This window comes from Anarrhichthys ocellatus, unplaced genomic scaffold (assembly GCF_004355925.1).
Source record: "Anarrhichthys ocellatus isolate YVR2014 unplaced genomic scaffold, GSC_Weel_1.0 scaffold9, whole genome shotgun sequence".
NCBI classification, from domain to species: Eukaryota; Metazoa; Chordata; class Actinopteri; order Perciformes; family Anarhichadidae; genus Anarrhichthys; species Anarrhichthys ocellatus.
In genome coordinates this window covers 1,130,004-1,143,863 of record NW_022280039.1, presented here as the reverse complement: position 1 = coordinate 1,143,863, position 13,860 = coordinate 1,130,004, and positions in this window count along the sequence as shown.

Genomic DNA, 13,860 nt, shown 5'->3' with positions numbered 1-13,860 from the left:
GCGACACATGCCTATCATAACACAACCCTAGGTGATCAGCTCTGACAAAATAAACAGCTGAAGGTCACTGTGAAACAATGGCAATTCTTCATCTTGAGACTAAGAGCATGGTTGTAGGTGGCGGTGCTGACATTAATACAAAAATAGAATGGTGATGAGGGCTTGTTAGAGTGGGTGGGAGGATGGGAGTGGGTGGCTATTGGTGCATTTGAACTTGTGGTGGGCTGCGGTGCAGGGGGCCCAAAAGGAGGGAGGGCAGGTCAGGGACTGATAGCCCACAGGGCTGGTGGAGCCTCGGCCCATTGAGCATGCAGCCAACTTTCCAGTCAACACATGAGTCAGTCAGCAGAGATGTGCCCAAAATAAATGGCTTTCCTGTTCCAGGCGGAACCACACCCTCTCGTGGTTTCTTAGAGGGTAGCGTGGGCAGGTTGGGCGACCGCCCCTCTGGGGTTTCTGGGGCCGGGGATGGATCTGAACGGGGGAGGTGGCGGAGGTTGAGACGGGGAGAGAGGGAGTGGGTGTTGAGTAGGGGCTGCAGGGAGCATGGGGGCGTGTTTGAGTTCCCAAAATGGTAACATTGGGGCGAGGAGCTGGCAACCCCACAGTCTTTTCATTGTTTATTGTTTACCCGCACCGTGGACAGTAAACAATGGCACGCCCTCTCTTTGGGCGCTCTGCGGCGGAGGCTGGAGCTGAACCTGGAGATCAGGCTGTGGGCAAGGCTTGCTCCAACTTCCAACCATCCCTGTTCCAACACACCGCTAGGCCTCCGTAGACAGACTTAAATGTCAGTCACCGTCTTTTTCTCTGTGTTGTTTTCCCACTTCGTTCTCCATAAAATACCCTTTTATTTTAATAAACAACTTGTTTCTCCCTCTCTATTAATGAAAGCCCCTGTATGAGTGACGGTCATTTGTTGACTTTCTAAACTAGGTTGCTTAATGGAGATCTCCACTCGGTTCCCGACGGGACACGAAGTTGTTTGGCCAGCCAGAGGTTAGCTGACCTGACGACCCTCGCCCTCCTCTTTAAATCATGTTTTCCTTTCTATCGTTTCTCTTTTACTCTTTCTCTCTGTCTTTCTCTGTGTATGTGTGCATGTCCCCGCCCATGATAGGTCTCGTTAGCTGTCAAGTGTCATCTTTATTAGCGCTCTCGGTGAGTCAGAGGAGTGACAAGAGAGAGCTGGGAGTCGGTCTTTCATTACCACTGGCGACGGAAGTGTCATTCTCTCCATCTATTATTCATATTCTCTTTAATTTAACCAGGTAGAAGTGGCCTCGCAGCCTAGCGCTCACAGATACAGTGAGTCGCCCCGCAAGACAAACACGGACAGGGAGGTTTTTTTTTTGATATTATTTGAAGCTGTTCCCAGTGAGGCAATCTGCTTGCTGGCTGTCAGGAGACAGAGCAATTATATGTTCGGCTCAAGATTCAAGACTTCAAAACTGTAATGATACGAGTGCCATCTGTTAAATATATTGTTCAGTTGGCACAAAGTCATCAAAATATTACTGTATCAAATTATTGTCAGTTCAAACTTTGAATTTCGTGAAAGGCTTGATACGATTGTTTATATTAATACATGTCTAAAGCTTTTCTGTGTTTCATGCTTGAAAAGAGGAAATGCTAATCATTGCACAATTAATTACATGAATATGATAAAATTGTTGTTTTTCTTTTGTTTGTTATTGTGTTTTTTTCAATGCAGACATTTCTTAAATTTGCTCAGGGAAAAAAAATCTTTAGGGAGTACCACCTTGCCTGCATTAGATAAAAAGATCAAACTGTAAGCAGATACCCTTTAATCCAACACACACACATACACACACACACACACACACACACACACACACATGCTCAAAATCCACTCAAAACCACCCAAAACACACATATTCACTAAAGCCTTTAGGAGCTCCAACTTCTCAAAGTTGGAATGATAAGAAGTACAAGGAGAGCAGGAAGAATAAGACAAAGAATGAGGGAACGAGAGAAAGAGAGAGAGAGAGAGAGAGAAAATATTACATCTGCTAACCTAGAATTAGAGCGTGAATGTATTGTCACTCAATGTTGCAAACTCCAGGTTCCCTCAAAAACAGGGACGTCTCCCTCACCGCCTTTTCCCCCCGAGGACTGGGTGCGTTTGGGGAGATAATTGACGAGTCCCCTGGCATGCAGCGAGAGAACGAGCACCACACTCAGCGACTCACAACCAGACAAAGCTTGGCTCACTCGGTGTGTGTACGTCAGTGTGTGCGTCAAAACAACAGACTGGAAGAGAGAGAGTGTGTGTGTGTGTATGTTTATACCTGTGTGTATGTGCGTGGATGTGTCCGCGTGCGCCTACACGTGTGTTTATCAGAGGAGGAGGAGAATAGAGTGATTATTCCTTTCTTTGTGTAGCATAATCCATTTCCGCTAAGCTTGAGAGAGCACCCAGGAGTAATGAGAGATGAACCTGAAAGAGCCAGACTCCATGAATACAGTTCTGAGGAGGGCCTGCGTCCTTTCTTTTTCTTTTCATCCCTCTCTTTCTCTACGCCTTCTTCTCCCTCCCTTCCCTCTGCCTCTCCATCCCTGTGCCTGTGGAACACTTCTGTGTTTGACTAACAACTGTTGTGTCTGAGCTCCAACTTCTTCGCTGCTTTCTCAAACTATAAAATGCCAACGCCAGATCCAATGTGACGGATTGAATCCCACCTTTTCTATTCTTTCTTTCCTTCTTTCAACAGAAGAGCAAAGTGGCTGCTAGACTAGAGGAATTGTGGGTATCAAAGCCGTGTACAAGAGGAAACTTGAGAGGGAAAGTTCTGTGGAGTTGTAAAAGTAAAGTTGGATTTGGAATCACAGTCGTCTGTTCAAAAAGTTTGGCCATCTCTATCAGTAATTCTGTAGGTTTTTTAAGAATGAGTGTCAAAATATCACACCTTAATATTTACAATATTGTTTATGTTATTTTCTTGATTAAGAAAGCTCATTGTTTAGTCATTAACTGTACATTGTTTATTTTCAGACAAGCCGACAATAGCTTCAGAACAAAACAAAGACAAATCTGTTTAATTATAACAATTAATCCTTTCAAAAATATATTATGGGTAAAATGTCATAGCATTAGAAATGTTGCATGCATTTTTACCCATGCTCTCCTATCAAAAAGTATTTTAAAAAAATGTTAACAACTAATTTATCCATAACTGCCCTGCCTTTTAAGTGAAATGTACGTTGTCACACATTCGAAATAACTGCACACTAATGAATGCAGCTGTTCGGATTTTGGACATGACTGCTAATTACAGTAAATATGGTGATCGGTTGCTTGTAAAAAAAAACAAACTTTTTTTTTGAGTAATGAAGCGACACTGAACAAAAAATGGCATAAAAGTGCATCTTGGAGCAGTGAGTTTCGCTCCAAACTATAGAAAATCTTCAATTAACAGCTCTGAGTTTGAGCAGCCAAACTGAAGCTATAAATACTCACAGCGGGCCAGTCTACTTGTCTGCCTGTTTACTTGGTCAACATTTTGCACAGCTTTCATTTATTCATTTAGTTTGTTTGTTCATTTAGCGGAACTTGAATGAAACTCTGATGTCACACAGGGCTTTATTCATTACACAGTAATTTCAGGTTTCAGTACAATTTCCACATGTCTTTCTTTCTTTAAAGTTCCTAGTTCTCTAGTCTTCCTTTCAGGTGCAATAGACATTCAATAATAATACAAATATATGTCGCATGTAAAAATGAGCATTAGTTTATTCTGCATTTGGGATTTTCTAGCATCTGTCTGTTAAAATCGCAGCCTATACTCATCAGAGGAAATGGGAGAATCCAGTCAGACGTGACAAAAAAACAATGACACGGGCCAAGTTCCTTAATATTCTGACTGGAACTGTAAATACTTCCCCAGTTAACCGATTGAGGAAGCTGTCACATCCACATTTGCCCAGAGACAAACGCATTTACAGTAAAATAAGAAGAACGGGCCTACACTCATGAGACGACGTCTCTCAATGTCTAACTTACATATTAGAAAGACTTTACGAATCACCGACTGAACCATCATCACTTCATCAAATTGTCAAAAAAACATATTAACATGGACACTTTTATTACCTTCAATTATAACTCCATGAAGCCTATGGACGAGGCCAAATTAACACGGAGAATATGTGCTAATATTTGTGTGGTATTGGCTGTCTCTGTGTGATTTTTTTTTTGTTTGTGTGTGTGTGTGTGTGTGTGTGTGTGTGTGTATGTGAGCTCCAGCATATGTGTGTGTGTGTGTGTGTGTGAGAGAGGGAGAGTGCATGCCAGATGAAGATTCAGCTGCGAGTGCAGTAGGCTCTCACACTCAGTCAGTTTGTCCCCGCTGTGTGCGCTCCCACCCAACGCCTCCATTCCCGACCCCCTGCAGAGGCCTCTGATTGCCGTGGAAACCGCACTAAAGGAGAAAATTAGGATTGCCTCCTTCCTAATTTTAAAAGTAAGCCTTAATTGGTTTCATTTATTATCGATGGAAATACAAAATAAATGTTTTGCTATCTGATTTCGTAGGTGTGCTTATTTGCTTCGAGAGACCAGATGGAAATAAATGAATCAGAAATTTGTAATGACACTTTTAGATGAAGGATGGATATCGCTGAAGACTAATAACAAAAACACACAGATGCAGACAAGCAAAAATATTTGCATGCTTACAGTGCAGACACACAAACACCCATGGAACCATACAGTACTTATCCTCATCGAAAACGCCATACAAGGTAGACTCAAGTTGGTCTAGTGTAGGTGTGGAAAATTACTGCTCTGATCCAACCACCCCTTGCACAATCAAGACTCGAGCCTGTGTGCTGAGTGCAGGTATATTTATCTCTTGTGGCAACCAACCTTACATACATACTGACATGCAGACAGAATTGAATTCCGCAAAAAAAGCATTTTTATACACGTGTGCTGTGCAAACAGAAACCTGTTGAGTATGCGGCTATATGCATGCATCTCCTGCATGTCTTCATAAGCGTGCCCTTTTTCATCTGAACGTGAGAACACATAAACATGGAGAAAAACACTACCTTCTGGTCATCTCTCTACCTCCCCGACATTCCTGGAGCAGGGGTGTGCATGGTCCCACCAGAGGGTGACAGCGGTCAGTGGTCACCTTTTTCTCACTGACTGGTTCTGTGTCGAACCATAACCACACCGCTGCCACACGATGTCCCGGGGCCAGGTGAGCATGCCACTATCCGGGGCACAGTGCAAACATCCCTCCAGTCTTGTCTCTGTACATATATGCGCGGGGGGGGGGGGGGCAAGCAGCGGGGCATGAGCGGTTAAAGTTTATTTCTGGATGTATTCATTACACAGTGAAAGGGTTGCAGTTGGGGCTAGGCAATTGTGGCGCCAGCGTGTGATTGTGGCAAGACAGCCTGACCGCCCAAAAATGGCTGAGCTAACAGGGACAGGAGAGAAGGCGAGGTTTACACTTGCACTCGCTAGCCTTTGGCAAGTTTAGTCTGCTCGCCGTCCCCACCAACACACCGTGTGATGATTATTCATCCCACTGACACCACTATGCACTGCAACAGTTTGTTGATGGATGACAAGAAAGGAGGCAGAGAGAGCGCAATAGGGCAGAGAGAGGAGGTGAGAGATCAGAAGCGGAGAATCTGAGTCTCTCTGCTTTTTTTCCGTTGAAACTAACAACTTCAGAAGAGACAGCCACCAAGCAATCCTGGCAATCACACACTCCCTTCCACAAAGAAATAATAAGCAGCAACCGGAGAGAGCGGGAGAGAAATTGCGAGAGAAAGAAAGATGGGAGGGTAAAAAGTGAGAAATGGATAGAGAGTTAAGAGAAACTACTTCTTTGGAGAAGTAACTGTGCTCAACATCCGAATGTTGAGAGAGAGAGAGAGAGAGAGCAGTATATTTGATGGCTCTGTACGTTTGAAATGGTGAAAAACTTGCTCCCGTCACCTTTGCCTTTCTATGGCCTGTGTTGCTGAGGGTGTTTCACTCAGAGATGTTGTGTAGCTGTTTTGTGATGAGAACACCCTGAGGGAGACACAGCGGGACACAGGGTGTTAGGGTTCAGCTGTGTTTGCTTGCTTACAACCCGAGGAGGAAAAAAACAGAGACATAAAATCAATGATGAGACTGTTAGTGGAGGTTTAAAAGGGAGCGTTTAGAGAGGATCCCTGGGTGGAAGGTGATGCAGTTTCAGTTTTGTGAAAAGCATGTGATCCAACTCCACACTGCAAGAGAGCGAGGGGCAAGACGGCATCTATGTGAAATTGCCGTTTTGTGTGCAAGCATATAGGAGTGATTGAGCCGGAGCTTGAGAACATGTGTTGATCTGTTTTTTTAGGGTATTTATGTGAGGTGGAAGGAGTGAAGGGGAGTGGAGTTGGTGTGTGTGTGTGTGTGTGTGTGTGTGCGCCCTCACATGTATGTCTGTGCACATATGCGTAGAAATGCCAGCGCTCTGGTTATCATGTCTTGAGTGTGGTTCAGGATGATAAATCACATCCCATTCTTTAGCAGTGACAGCTCTTCGTGGCAGCAAATCTGATTCTGGCCTCTTAAATCAAGACATGTGGTTGAACGGAGGCTGTGAGATCTGAGGTTTGCGATGCCTCTCAAAGAGAATGTCTGAATGGGCCTTTTGATAAGAAAACAGCTTGAAGCCATCCCACACAGGCATGAAAACAGCATGCACCTCCCGTGTGAGAGCCAAACAGATTGGAGGGGATGCGATGCTGGATCTGTTCCTATTACCCAACGAGCCAAGTGCGCAGAGTGATTGACAATGATTAAGTGTAAGAGGCTATGCTGGTGTCATTCCCTGAAACATATTTCCTACTTGTTAGTGTGTGGGAGGGTTGGGCAGAGCCTGTCCATCAAAAGAGACGGGATGAATACATGGTCTCTATCATTTACAGATCTTATTGCTCTCCATCCAAGTCTCTTGTGATGTTTTCCCTACTGCATTGGTAAAGTGTAGTTTTTTATTTAAGTGCAGGTCAGCGCAACAATAAATGGGTATATCACAGATATTAAAAACAACAAAAAACAACTCCTCCACCTTTGGAAGGCGATCATCCATCTTTCAACTTGGAATCTGTTGTGGAGCCTTTGCCAAGTTTCAGGAAAGCAGCGCTTGTTGACAAGTTGGTTGAATCATGATCAAGGCACCTGTCACATTGAGAACCTGAAACAGGCACCATTTGGCAGTTCACAAGGTCACTCCGTCTGTGTTGAGGAGAGAAAGAAATGTGCCAAATTCTCCTTTCAATCATATAGTACATGTGAAGAGTACCACCCACTTTTCCACAGTTGGTTTTGGATCAGACGCAGCAAAAAAAAACTTAGATTTGCTTATTAGTGGCACCTGTTCAGGGCCGTTCTTTAGTTCACTTGTTTTATACAACTCACAGTTTTCATTATGAGTTCACCGCCTTGTAGTCTGAGCTGTGTTGCATTACCTGTTCTCTGCTTTTCAGAATTAGCGGCCTGCTGAGTTCTGTGTGTTATGTGTCTTTCCTCATTGCAACTTCGTAGCAAAATATAAACACTAAATTGAAGTGGTTATTATGGCAATTTCACATTAATCACGGCAGTATATTTTCAATCATGTAGAAAACAGAACCAAATCAATTATTCTGCTGAAATGTCTTTATTTATTCGTAACCACCTTTTTAAGTGAATTGTAAGAATCATACAGTAATGTGGCTTTCAGGGTTATTATATAAATATAAGGGTTGTTATAGTACTGTCATGTGTTCTCATCATGTCTCTGTTTCTTTGGGTTGTTGTCAAAATTATAATGTATTTAAATGCATATTAATCTTTCCTCCTCCAACTAAACCGTACTGAATGGATTTATTTTATTCTATTGAAATGAATCTAAGAAATATCAAACTTTATTGCTGGTCATGTTAAATATTTGCAAATATGATGTAAATGTATAGTTTTTTTTTACAGCCCAATCTCAATAGAGCATTACTTATATATAATGTAAAATAAAATAAAAAAATGTAAAAACAATGTAAACTGTTAAACGAACATTCATATTCATAGTACTAACACTAATATAATTATATATTTTTTCATTTTCATGCCACATCTGAATGCGGGACACAAATCTGTTAAAAGTGATGGCAATACATATCAAACCATAATTAATGATGCCATCATCAATAATGCATATTAATGCAAAGTACAGCATGAAGAAATATGAAAAACTTTTTTCTATCTAATTTTAAAGAGATTTTCTGTTGCGCTTCACAGAATGAGCTGCCGCACACGTTGCAGTCAACAAATGGTCTCAACAAATCAGGCTCTGTATCACCTGAGCCTGATTTGGAGGAAACATTATTCTCTGCAGAACAAAGACTTCTATGTATGTGCTATTTAATTAGGAAAAGCAGGAGATGCGCCATCCAGGGAGCATCTGAGGGAGAGGGAGAAAAAAAAGAGGGAGAGAAAGCAAGGAGGATACTGAGGGGGGGGGGGGGGGGACAACAGTTGCACACACAGTGCTCTGTTTTGTTTTTTCCCTTCTCCAGGAGCTTCCTCTCAGGTACGCTGAGATGCAGCAGCAACAGCAGCAGCAGCAGCGCGTCTTTGGCTGACCTATTTTGGTAATTGCACTCTTCATTAAAAAAAAACTCCATCTGTAAGAGAAATTACACTTCCCCAATGGTATCTAGGTAACATAATCTCCCTCCGGCGGACTAATTGCATGGCATGATAACCTCATAGGCTCGGCCTGTTTAATTTTTCATCTCTTTTCAAATAATTATGGATCAGTAGAGAGAGGTATTGATTTGATTCATTAACTTCCTACACTGAGCCAAGGTTAACGATTACACAGATCCCCAATTACACAGTAAAGATCCACCGGTCTCTTTGCTTTGATTGGCTTCCACTTTATTATTGGCAAAGGTTGTGTTGAATCCATGCACGGATTTGGTAGCAAGGGAACTAAGGAGCAGGTGTACTGTAAATGCACCATGCCTCACAGCTACAAGCAAATTATTGACAAATAAAATAAAAGTGTGCAGCTGAATAATCTGCTTTAGAACAGACTGTGGCGATGTTTTCTGCAACAAGGGGCTGCATACCCACTGAGATGCGTCCCTCCACCGCTGGCGTCTTTTGCTCACGCTTAATGGGAAGGAGACACCGTTGTACATCCTAGCCTGAAAGTTTAGCGCTGTTGTATAGAGAAATTGAGAGCGTTTCAATAAATGAGTCTCACTGCAGCAGAGGGAGCCACATTTTCCACCTTGCACTTTGCTCAAACACCTGCTGTGCTCCACTTGTGAACAAACAGGTCTTTAGAAGACACAGAGCCTCAAGCAGGGTGAACAGGCAGAGGAAGCAGTTCAGGCTGTGACTCCAGGGCATCTTACTTAACGTACAAAAGAAAGGTTTGAGGGCATGTGTGAAAGATACTGTAAAGAAATGATCCCACATCATATGTTTCTTATTACAATAGATTGTTTTTGTTACACAATGCGGTGATGTAATTCTTCATAGAACACTATAGAACCAATTGCTTTTGCACTTTATGTCTTTAGACTGTTACAGCTGTGTGTCAAACAGTAACTCCACTTCCCACACTGCACTTAGTCTCCCGCATTGCCTGTTTCATCCTGTCCCTCAGATTTCTAATCAGAAAATATTGTGTTAAAACAAAGTAAAACCCCTTTTCTTGTGGTAGAGAAGTGTGTTTGGCCCCTCGAGGATGATTTGAAACAGACATGAGGACATTAAAATGACTGTAACGTCTGAATGATTTCCTCCCATTAAGTTTCCTCTCCTCTCATAATCATTTCTCTTATTTCCGCCACCTTGTGTCGGCAAAAGAGGAGGAAGCTTGTCTTTGCCCATCCACGGATGAATTACATTTCTCCTTCATCACATCAAGGATGGAAAAAAAATATTAATAAGAAACCAAAGAGTTACAGAAAGTACCAGATTTCGTACATGTGTATATATACAGTAAGTGGGGCGCCAATTCTGGCTGGCACTGGCTGTAGGGGCAATTTTGAATCTGTATTATTACGTCTGCGATGAAGGTTTTTTCTTGTTTGTCACACTGTGGGGTATGTGCTAATCTACCCCCTGCCATCGCTTCCGCTCTCAGTCTCCAACTGCGGACCACCTCACCTACGTCCCCAGTACCTATAGACACACACACACTGTCCAATGATCTCACTTGCTCTGTATCTGGCTGTCTGCGGGCCCTTGTACGCACATATACTGTATGTGTGTGTGTTTAGTATTGTAGTTGCTATGACACAATGGAATATCATCATAGGGCTTGGAAGTGTAAAAAGGACTTGGCTGGGTGGCGTACCACTTGTCCAGTTCTTTCTGCAGTCTCACTGCTGCCACCAACGTTTTCACAAAAAGAGGGAATTATCCACGCTATCCCGCGTCTCATGGGTAGGATCTGAGCAGGACCTCACCCACAGTGGCCTTGGGACTCACCTCATCCCTTATTTTCTAATCGAAAAGAATCTCTAAGTTCGGGGCTCTCTTTTCTCCCTCTCTTTCTTTCTTTTGATTGTTCTCACGTCCTCTTTCTGACTCATTTCTTGCCTTCTTCCTCTCTTGGTCCCAGTTGCTCTTTCTCGTTGAGCCTGTCTATCGGCGAACAATGGAAACTCCTCAGACAGGGTAGACTTTCCATGGGGTATACTAAACTAGGCTCTGAGACCTATAGGGGCCCAGAGGGGGAACCCACCAACTATTCCTGCAGTCGCTGCCACGGAGGCTCATGTTGCCTTTCACCATCCATCTGTGGACATAGAGAGAGTGCAGACAGGCAAGCCTGCTTTTATTTGCCCAGCATTTCCATTCAGGGTGATGAGGCCTGCCAAGGTTTCACAGGTACTGGTAATGTAAGCCCTGCTCTTGGGGTCTCAGTAGTCTAATTTGGGGGGTTTAGACAGCAGGTCAGGGGCGTATGAGCGGTCCGGTTGAATGGCTCTGAGTTGGGTTGCTCTGTCTCTCAATCAGGCCCTTCATGAAGCAGACAGGGGGAGGAGAAGAGCATGGGCGCCACTTCCACTCTACAAAGTTATTCCTCCCTCCATTGCTTTCCTCTGCCACTCAGTCTCTTTCTCTCTCTCTCCCTCTGCTTCTCCCCTTTTCTTTTCTGCGTTGAGGTTCCACAGTGCATATAGTGCAGTAGCAGTCCCAGAAGGCTCATTCTCAGGCTGTTGACATTGCAAAAAAGTGTAAGTTTTACCAAGTGTTTAAAGAGCACGGCTGGGGACACGGGTCTGTGACTCTGAATGTTTGGAGTGTTAACAGGGCCCTGGGTACGGCTCAGCACAGCTCACGAACGGGGATTCAGAATGACATGTTTGAGGAAGTCTGGTCATTGTGGCTTACTGGTTTTCCCCAGCAGCCCCACCCCACGCCAACACAACTTAGACAGGGCTGGGGTCAGTACCAGACAGTATTACTAAATAGGTGGATACAGAAGTTTGTTTTTGTAATTAGCTATTGCTCTCTGATTGAAGCCTCTAAAATTATGAGAAATAAAAGCGGAGTTTCTCTTCCTGAGTCGGCGGCTGTTGGGTGAAATTGGGTAATTTTGCAAATCACCCCTGCAGGTACTTTGGCCATTTTCATCAGTGTGGGGAACAATAAAAACAACAGAGGGAAAAGCAGCGTAGAAATAATTCCTGTTTTAAGTAACAACCCAATTACACCACAGCCATACAGCAGACACAGAGAGACACTTGGACGGGGTTAATTTGAATAATGAGTGTAAATACTCTCTTTGGACCACTCAGCGTTCCTCTTCATTGCACACTTCATAGGTTTTATTTAAGTAATTACACAAGCTACTCATCTTCATGAGTTTTCAGTTATGGTTTTATTGTCAAATTATTTTCATTGTCCTAATTATATCTGAATTAAGATGCTTCTGCTTAAGCAATCCTTTTTTACTGTATAATTCAAATCCCATTCACTGAAGTAATTTTAAAGAACAACAACAAATGGGCTACCTAAAGATATAATATATATCTATATAAATATAGAGATATATATTATATTTTTACAATAAATTCAAACCATACATTTCAGTACAACCACCAACAAAACTAGTAACAGTCTTCACAACACAAACAATACCAACAGTCTATTTTTGTCTGTATTGTAGGCCTCAAGTTACTCATTGATCCGATTTTGCGCTCTCTTAGTTCAGAACTGCTGCAGTTATGTCCCTCTCAAGATCTGTAAGAATCTGTCTAGGTTACTCACTGCACCCCTAAAACCAACCTCTAAATCATATCTATGACATCTCTCCATCATTGGTTTGTTGCCAATTTACCTCATGGCAAAAATCCCAGTTATACCCCACCTATCCCCCTTCATAGCTCCCAATTCAAACATTTGAGAGCCTCTGGAAAGGTGCAGTTCAGTTTTTTTCACTCAGGCATCTCTCAAATGCAGTGTTAACAGACGGTATGAAAAATACCCCGAAGACACATATCAGTTTGGCTAAAAACAGGGTGTTAGGAGGAAAACATTGAAAACCCCTTGTGAACCAATATGTGTGGAACTCTCTGGAGATGTGGTGCTACTGCTTTCTATCTTTTTTGTTGAGACCAGCAATTAGCTTATCCTGAGTTGTAATCCCGGAGGAAAGTTTACTGTCAAGCCACTGTTCAGTATGTGAAGGTCAGATTTTACACATAGACAAGGACTGTGTGGGTCTAACAGAATGTTCTACTTGTGCTTTATATTCACTTGCACACAACACAGCAGGTCATTTCTCATTTCCCTTCAGCGGCTGTATGTAAACTCGACAAAAATTCACTATTTCTCATTGTAGTCCTGTGGGGCGTCCGACAGGATGACAACTTACTGCTGGGTCCACTGAACTCTCTGAATTTTTGATTCTGAACATAATCCACAGCTTTGTTTTTATTTTCTTCAACAAAAACATAGCTGGTTACGGCACATACCTATCTCTCAACAGAATTTAACCCCAAACCTGCACGCCAATGATCCAGTGTATGCGGTGAACATTTATCAAGTTTCGTTTTACATACTGTTGCACAAAGAGCTGAGTGTTCTGGAAGTCTACAGTAGGGGACAGACCTCAGCGCCCACATGATCTGCATATGTGCGCCGTAAACCTCACCATATATTTTGAGGGGATATTTCTTCTTCTTCTTTATATTTCAGATACATTTCTGTGGTCAGCATGACATATTTTGCATAGAGTTGAACTGAGGTGATGGCTATAAAAAGGGAGAAAAGAGGAACTTGTTGAAGATTGTTTCTTCACCATCAGTATAAAATTATCACAAAGTTGAGAAATGAGATACAATTCCAAAATATGTTATTTTAATGTTTCTCGTACTTCAGTTAGTTGATGGTAAAAATAAAAATCATCCAGATAAAAACAAACAAAACTTTTTAACCCTGAGACCCTGTATACTGTAGCACCCTCCCCCACCACACACACACACACATTCACATGCACATACACGTGCACATGCACAGACCCATTTACACAAAACACTTGTACACAATAAGATGGAGACCCTTTATTCTCAAATGGGATACGACAATCCAATCAGGCATGCAATCATGCTAAAACAGAGTGAACATGGCCAATTACAGAGCATTTTGCTGGATGCTGATTAGTGCCTGTTACCCCGAGGCTACAGTGAGGTAAACAGAGGCAGTGACCGACGGCGCGTCGACGTTCTCCTTTTACTTCACTTGCCCAACCGGATGAGGGATGACAAGTCGGCGTGCGTAATCTGTTAAAGGTAGAATAACAAATACCAAAGTGCCACTTCGGTTCCTCCATTCTCCGG